Below are 9,274 nucleotides of genomic sequence, written 5' to 3'. Positions count from 1 at the left end.
GAAGGCCGGGCCGGAGGCGGGCGGGGCGGTGGCGGCGGTGACGATTTGGGGCGGGCGGTCACGAGCGGGGAGGGTAATGAACTGGCGGTTGGTCGTTTCGCGGGCGGCTGCGGTTTACATCAGATGTATCTCGTGATGTAAATTTGCATCACGAAGTTTTCAATTTTACATCTTCAATAGGCGGTGATGTAATGTTTTTTACATATGGACCATCTGTTGGAGCAGCGTTTTCCGCTCTCAGAGATTCAAAAGTTAGATATTTCTACATATGGACCGTCTATTGAAGATGCTCTTACTTCTTCCTCTACAAAGATATGATATGCAATTTGCAGACTCTATTTATGTAATGCGGATCGCCTCAAGGCGACGCCTGACCCTGGCGCCGTGCTGGTCGCCGGCCCCGCCGTTGGGTGGCTTGGGATCTCGTTTTTCCTGCCTGGCTGAAGCGGGAGCGGAGGAGGCTGCACCGTTGGCCGAGGACATGTCCACCGACGTCCGTCCCATGCAGTCTGGCGCCACTCGTCGGAGGAAGACTGACGACGAGCTGGCTGAAGAGTTTTGGGTGGATATAGGATACCCAACGCCCGCGTCTAGGGTGTGGGAGAAACCGCATTCTCGACATTCAGGTGAGGTGCTCTCTGTGTGCAGGTCGGACGCGGTTGCAGTCTCGTCGCCGGAGGAGGCAGAGGGCGTCGTGCTTCCCGTCCCGGATGCAGACAAGACGGCGCTCGGCGAGGTGGATAGTCTAAGGTCTCATACTCCGGCAACTCGCGGCGTCCACAGGGTGGCTGGCTTGACTAGGCCTCTCGTCAAGCCGTGGGTCGGACCCATCCCGCCTCCTCGGATGTTGCCACCGAGGACACTGGGCCATCTTCTGCCGCCGGAGTGGCTCGCTGCTGGGGCGTCCTCGTCGCAGTCTACAGCTGCGCCGCTCACGTCGGGCTTGGCCGTGCAGCCCGCTGAGCCTACCGCGGTTCAAACCTTCGATCCGACTTCTTCGGCAGCTCCCAGTCTGACTCGCGATCCGATGCATCTTGGACGTCCATTACAGATGGCCAATCTCGGGCGTTGGCTAGGCCACATGTGGAAACGGGTGCAGCCAGAAGAAAACCCTAATCCCACTCGTTCGTTCGCGGCCGTCGTTCGCTCTCCTGTGATGTCGCGTCGGGACGCCTCCTTCGCGCCGTCGGGGGCCGCCGCCGGCCGCCAACCTCCGAGCTCTGCGCCGCCGCCGATCGCCCGCTCTCCCTCGGGTGGGGCTCCCGGCTTCACACCAGGCGTGTACCAGCCAATTGGGGCTGTCCAAACGGCCGCGCCTCAGGCCGTGCTTACGCCGTCGCAGCCCGCGCCGGTGCAGCCGCCGCCGTCGCAGGTCGTGCAAGCCACGCAGCCACATCAGTTTGCTGGTTACCATCCTCAACAACTGCAGTTCCTCCTTCATGCTGGAGGCGGGTATCTTCAGCAACAACAACACATGTCGGCTCCTTCACAGTACCATGCATTGCCTGATGTGACGCAACAGCAGTTTCAACACCTCGCCGCCGGTCCGCCTGTCTACGGCACAACAGTCGCTGGTCTGCCAATCTACGGCAATGTAGTCGCCGAGGTTCCTGCCGCAGCCCGGCCGCGCAAGCAGAAGGGTGGTAAGGACGGCCGCATCAAGCCCCGCCAAGGTGCAGCTACTCAACATCCTACTCCCCCGCAAGTGGTCGCCGCTGCTCCTATTTTTGCTTCTGCCCAACCGGTGCAATCCTTGGCTCAGATGCCCAGCTTGCCCGCTGTGACAGCAACGCAGATGCAGTTTGCAACTTTACCTTTGGACGCCCAGCTTCTTCAGTCTGCAGGTGCTGGTCAAGAGGCATCAGTACCCAAAAAGCTTTGGTGTTCCAAATGCCAATCTGCTGGACACAAGGCGGACGACTGCGAGACGCAGCGATATTGCTTCATCTGTAACAAGACCAATCACCCGATGACCATGAGACGGTGCCCTGCCTTAAAGCTACCAAAGCCGGCGGCGATGCTATGTGGTTATGGAAGTGAAACCATGGCGTTTTTTCAGATGCCTGATAATGTTTGTAGGGAGGATCTCTCACAGCAGAACTCACGGATAGCTTTGGTTTCGATTTCTGGTGGTTCACTTTCTGCCAATATTGTGGAGGTGGAGGTGGCTAAGATTGCTCAGGATCAGCATGAGTGGAATTGGGAGGCGGTGCCACATGGTGAGGATGCATTTCTGATGTCGTTTCCTAGTGAGGAGGTTTTGTAGAGGGTGACCGTTTTGCAGTTTTCCTCAAGTCTCACAATGTCACCATCGAGTTCAAGCCTTGGAACTCAGACGAGATACCACATCATTTCGAGCTTATTCCTATTTGGGTACATGTGCACGGTGTGCCTCATGCTCTTCGTCATTTCTTGGGTCTTTGGGCAGTCGGCTCGGTTATTGGAGCTACCCTGGATGTCGATCTTCTATGTTTGCGTCGCAGAGGAATTGTTCGTATTCAGGTAGCGGTGCTGAACCTAGATGCTTTCAAGAGAAGCACAATTGATTCTCTTTCTTCTGACGTGGTCGTTCAGAGGAAGGGTTATGAGTTCCGGTACAGCCTGGAAAAAGAGGACTTTCGTGTTGATGCTGATTTTGTGCCTCCAGTATGGGAGCATGGGGATGATTCAGGAGGCGATAAGGGACATGAGAGGGATGACACAGTGGGGGGCAATGATACCAGTAAAAGGCCCAAACCCACTTCTTCATCATCCAACAACACCTCGGCCCCTCCTACTTCGGGCGGAGTGGTACCCATGCAGATGGCCATTGACGTCACACCGCCGAACCCTCATCGAGGCTTACCTGCCACAGCTGCTTCTTCGTCACTCATGGGGCCTTCTTCGTCGGTGCCGGCTACTTCGTCTAACATTGCTTCTCTGACGACGCTGGCGCCCCGGTCCTCGACGCCGCCATCACCGACTCACTGGTCGGCGCCGCCGCACCTCGACGACGGGGGTCACATGCGTCCCATACCGGAGGGGATGGCAACCGCGGTGGTGAATGCGAGCGCTCCATCGCCACCACCGTCGCCTACACCTGTCTCTCCGACTCGACGGGGAGTGATCTTCTCCCCGTCCATTCGTGCTAGCCAAGAGTCTGCCAGGGCGGAACTCCGCGCGTTATCATCTACACCTCCGTCACCAGGGGGGCGTCGGCTTCCGGTCCCGAGGAGGCTGAGGAGCAGCCCCTGCGATCTTCTTCTTCACCATCACAACAGTCTACTCCGCCTCTCGGAGTCGTCGGGACAGACTCAGCGTCCGATATTACTCCTTCGCTGTTGAGGCGCAGCGGGCGTCATTACGTCGGGACTGACGGTTCAGCAGCCACCGACGAGGACTCTATGGTGAAGGCCATGCGTAGGACGGCTGTGCGCAAACTCGACCTCGAAGGTACACCCTCTCGCAAATCTTTTATGTCTTTTGATAAATCCAAAGTATCTTCAAATATCACTAGACTTGGAGTGTCACTAGGACGTAATGAGAAAGAGATAGACTTTTCGGTTAGGGCCCTTAAACAAGTGGAGTTCGACCGGCTTACGGTTGCTCCTAAGTTGTCGAGCTTTGTTGACCCTCTCATGTCAGATGAGGAGGATGAGGATGTTGATGCCTATCATGAAGGCAAGCTTCTCTCTCATTTGGTTAATGACATGACTGAAGTAGACTTTGACGATACTGTACGCGACACTACGCTTTGTGAGCTTATCGCGTCGGTGCGTAAAAATAAGTCTAACTCAGGAAAGAAAAGAGGGCGCTCTTCTAAGAAGGCAAAGGTCTCTAAACAAAAAATTGGTTCAGCATGAGAGGCATGTTTTGGAATAGCAGAGGTCTAGGTGACTTGGCTAAACACAAACACATTGCCGATTGTGTAAAGGATCATGCGTTGGACTTCGTGGCTATCACTGAGGCGGGCAAACGTGACTTTCCAACACGTGATCTGGACCACTTCTCATGTGGTTTGGACTACGAATGGCACGTCTTACCGCCGACCGGGAGGTCTGGTGGAATATTGCTAGGTATTAACTCTACGTACTTGCAACTATTGTCCACGTCAAAGGGGGAGTATCATATCAAATTCCACCTTCGAAACAAGTCTGACAATTTCCTTTGGAGCCTGGTAGCTGTATATGGCGCCGCTCAAGAGGAGTTTAAGTCTGCATTTCTAAAAGAACATGTTAATACCTGTCGAGACAATCCCCACCCCATGTTAATCGGGGGGGATTTTAATATCCTTCGATATCAGCAGGAAAAAAACAATGACCGGTTTGATACAAGGTGGCCTTTCCTCTTTAATGCTGTTATCGACAGTCTGGATCTGAGGGAGATCACGATGTCTGGTCGTCAGTATACCTGGGCCAATAACCGATCGGTGCCAACCTTTGAAAAACTTGATCGGGTGCTAGTTACCACCGACTGGGAATATAAATATCCCCTAGCCTCGGTTCGGGCATTAGAAAGAATTGAGGCCTTATCGGATCACGCTCCATTGCTCACCGATTTTGGACAACCAACCCCAAGCTCTGACCGTCGCCAATTTAAATTTGAATTGGGATGGCTCACTAGAGAGGGATTTCATGACCTGGTTAAGAAAGTGTGGGCACGCCAGCCTCGCGGTAACACACCCATTCAACGATGGAATAATCGAATTCGCGCATTGCGTCGATTCCTTCGTGGATGGGCCAAGCATACTGCTGGTATCTACAAAAAACAAAAACTGCGACTATCTACCTTAATTGATTCCCTTGATAAAATAGTGGAGGTGAGGCCTCTGTCTGCAATTGAGATCGAGCAGAAAAGCAATCTAAACGAGCAGATAGCCCGCCTACTACGTGAGGAAGAGATTAAATGGTACCAACGTTGCAAGGCGGATTCGCTTGTGCAAGGTGATGATAATACGAAATACTTTCAAATGCTTGCCAATGGCAGACATAGAAAGAAACGCATATTCGCCCTTGACCAGGAGGAAGGCCGAATTGAGGGGGACGTACCACTTAGAACTTTTATTACTAAGTATTACAAAGAGCTTTTTGGACCTTCAGCTGAATCAAATTTTCAGTTGGCTGAATCCATTACTCATGACATTCCTCAAGTTACGGAAGCGGAAAATGAATTCCTAACCTCCCCGTTCTCTGAGGAGGAAATTCGAACCGCGGTGTTTCAAATGGAACACAACAAGGCTCCGGGTCCGGATGGCTTTCCCGCAGAGTTCTATGTCTGCCATTAAGGCAGACTTGGTTCAGTTGTTTAACCAACTGCATGCTGAAGACCTTGACATTTCTCGTTTAAACTTTGGGGAAATTATCCTATTGCCTAAGATGAAGGAGGCTAGTCATATTCAACAATATCATCCGATTTGCCTTCTGAATGTAAGTTTTAAAATCTTTACGAAGGTCGCAACTAATCGGTTCAACGGGGTGGCTGACCATGTCGTGAAACCCACTCAAACAGCATTTATGCAAGGCCGCAACATATTAGATGGAGCGGTCGTCTTGCACGAAACTGTACATGAGCTTCACCGAAAAAAGTTGAATGGTGTCATTCTTAAAATAGATTTTGAAAAAGCCTACGATAAGGTTAAGTGGCCCTTTCTGTTGCAAACTTTGCGCATGAAGGGGTTTTCACAAAAATGGTGTCGTTGGGTAGAGAGCTTTGTCTCTGGAGGCAGTGTGGCTATAAAAGTTAATGATGACGTTGGCAGCTATTTTCAGACAAGGAAGGGGCTTCGCCAAGGGGACCCCGCTTCTCCTATTTTGTTTAACATTGTGGCCGACATGCTAGCTACCCTTGTTGAGCGGGCTAAGCTAGACGGTCAAATTAGTGGTGTCATTCCACACTTGGTAGAAGATGGTCTATCTATTCTACAATATGCGGATGACACTATTCTATTCATGGATCATGATCTAGATAAGGCAAGAAATCTCAAGTTGCTCTTATGTGCTTTTGAGGAACTTTCTGGTCTCAAAATTAATTTTCATAAGAGCGAACTTTTTTGCTTTGGCGATGCTGCAGAATCAGCACCTGAGTATGCTGAGATTTTTGGATGCCAGCTCGGGCAGTTTCCGATTCGATATCTGGGTATTCCCATACACTATCGGCGCTTAACTATCGCTGAGTGGAAACATGTGGAAGAGAGACTTGAGAAACGCTTAGCCAGTTGGAAGGCCAAGCTCTTGTCTTACGGGGGACGATTGATCTTGATCAATTCAGTTCTAAGCAACATGGTTTTATATATGTTGTCATTCTTCCACCTACCGAAAGGGGTTCTCCAGCGACTAGACTACTTTAGATCCAGATTTTTTTGGCAATGCGATAATGAATCCAAGAAATATCGACTGGCTAGGTGGAGCGTATTATGCAGACCTAAAAGTCAAGGGGGGCTGGGAATCCAAGACTTTGAGATTAAAAACATTGCTCTTCTCAGCAAGTGGGTTTACGAACTACTCACTGAGAATGGAGTATGGCAGGAAATCATTCGCAACAAGTATGTGGGATCCAATGCCGTTTCTCAAGTTCATTGGAAACCTGGGGATTCGCATTTCTGGAGTGGTGTGATGAAGGCCAAGGAATTCTTTTTCCAATTTGGGACCTTCTCAGTTAGGGACGGTTCTCAGGTTCGATTCTGGGAAGATATCTGGCTAGGGAATAACCCATTAATGGTGCAATATCCGAGCTTGTATAGGATTGTTAGACATAAATTCGTCACAATCAAACAAGTTTTAGGACAAGAAAACCCTGATATTTCTTTCCGTAGAGACCTTTTTGGCCCTCGCCTGGCAGCATGGAATGAATTACTCACTCGCCTGGAGGACATTCAACTGTCAGGTGAGCCGGACATTTTTCGATGGAACTTGCATCAGAATGCAAATTTTCAGTAAAATCCATGTATGATGCAATGGTTCATTGTGATGTTCCAGTTGATAACAGGAAATTGTGGAAGCTCAAAATCCCTCTAAGAGTGAAGATTTTCCTCTGGTTTCTTAACAGAGGAGTCATCCTAACTAGAGACAATCTGGCACGACGAAACTGGCATGGTTCCAAGACATGTGTCTTTTGCCAACATGACGAGTCTATTAAACACTTATTTTTTGAGTGCAAGTTCGCTCGGGCAGTTTGGGCCATAGTTCAAGTAGCTTCGAATCTATACCCACCACGTAGTGCACGGAACATGTTCGGTAACTGGTTGCGGGGTATTGATAAACAATTTTCTGCACATATTCTTGTGGGAGCGGCGGCCTTATGCTGGGCACTGTGGCTTACCAGGAATGATGTGATTTTTAATAACAAATGTGTCTCATCTCCTATGCAGGTTATTCATGTGTGTACACGATGGCTCCGTACTTGGTCTATCCTGCAGAGGCCGAAGGACAGAGACCTTTTTATGATGGCGTCTACACGGCTGGAGCATACGGCCAGGGAGGTTTTCTACCCCATGGATGGCGGTGTGACCTACGGATAGGATCTGCCACTCCTTAGGCTGGACATGTTTTTTTATTGGCATTGTATCAAATTATTTTTTGCTTTTAGGGTACTCTGGACTTTTTTGGCTATGTGCATGTAGCTATGCAGAGGCCGGACTTTCTTTCGATGCGGTTGTATCATCTCGATATATCTATTCAATGAAATGTCCTTTATCGAAAAATCAAGAGTTGATGCAACGACATTACCACCAGTGGCGGAGCCAGCCAGCAGCTCAAGGAGCCGGGGCAGAGTCTTTACACAGCCATAGTGCCCAGCATTTGCCCAAGTAATTAGTAATACTAATCATGATTTCTTTGTATTGTTTAGTGAAGGATGGCCGGAGCAGCCCGGGCAGCTGCCCCAGGTCGCCGGGAGCTAGCTCCGCCACTGATTACCACTATTTTTCATCTGATCTAAGCTTGGTGGGAGTTGGAATCTAGCCATCATCATGCCACGTCCCTCCACCGAGTCGTCCTATGTCGGTTATTTATTTTGGTGGGATGTATATATATATATTTTACATGTAAATACAGAAAAAATAAATAATTTCCTAGTATTTCTTTGCGGCTTCATCCCTTCTCCCATCTTCAAATCGAACTGAAACGCAAACCCTAAACCGACGCGCGATGGAGGGAGACTATCACCAGAGCGGCCGCAGGCGCGCCCCCGACACCCGCGACCGCGCCATGTGCGGCGCGTCCTCCGACCCTGTCTCTTCCAGCCACGAGGTCTGCTTGACCGAGCACCCCCGGTTCTTCTCCGCCGGCATGTTGCACAGGCAGGGGATCGCCGAACGGGACAGGGAGTACGAGCTTGCGATGGCCGCGCGCTCCCGTCTGGCGTCTGTTGTTGTTACAGACCCGGGCGCGGGGCTGTCCCCAGGGTTTCTCGAGCGCGGCAAAGGTTGCGGTCAACATGATGGCTGCGATGGGGCACAAGCTCGGCATGGGCCTCGGCAAGGACGCGGACGGGATCCGCATTCCGCCGGAGTGCCCCTGGCGCCCTCTTAGAGCCGGGCTCGGCAGCATCCAGGAGCCCAGGGCCTCCTATGCTACGGATGACATGCCGTATCCATGATGCGTCCGTCTCTGCTACCGAGAACTTGCCAAATGCATGATGTGGTATACTGATATGTGAATTAGTAGTTTTAGATGACGTCTTTTATTTTCATGTATGTATGCTTTGAAGATGCTCAACTATTATCTCCAAGGGGACAAACAGCGCCGTGAATTCTGCGAGTTTATCAGTTCATGTAATTATATATTACTCATATTTGGGAAACTTATGAATATTCTGCTGTCGTTTATCAGTTGATATTGCTAATGATCAGTAGTAATTTGTGAAATTTTACATGTTATTTTGTCGTATATCAGTTGATATTGCCATCTATCTGTGTTTTGGAAAGAATTGCTTGTTCTGTGGGTTAAAACTGCTGCAACATGTTTGCTGAAGAGCATAATTTACTGAAATTATGTTTTCGAAAAGTAAATGGAAGAAAGAAGGGAAGAAATATGCAAGTTTGCTCGAGGTAGTCTTCCCTTCTCTTTCTACTTGTGATATTGTATACTTGCTTTTGTTCTTCTGTAAATAAATGTGCACTCATTTATATTGATGATGATGTGTGTTACATGGAAGTGATGAACGTGTATGGACTTGGTCCCAGTGGGGGTGTCCTCACCTCAACCTGTTGTTAACCAGATTCTAGGGCCTGCTAGTTGGTTCAGATGCGCGCCATAGGAGTTCCTGCTTCCTAGTGCTGTTTTTCAGGTGTTCAGGT

This window comes from Triticum aestivum, chromosome 2D (assembly GCF_018294505.1).
Source record: "Triticum aestivum cultivar Chinese Spring chromosome 2D, IWGSC CS RefSeq v2.1, whole genome shotgun sequence".
NCBI classification, from domain to species: Eukaryota; Viridiplantae; Streptophyta; class Magnoliopsida; order Poales; family Poaceae; genus Triticum; species Triticum aestivum.
Note: the sequence above shows the minus strand (reverse complement) of the source record.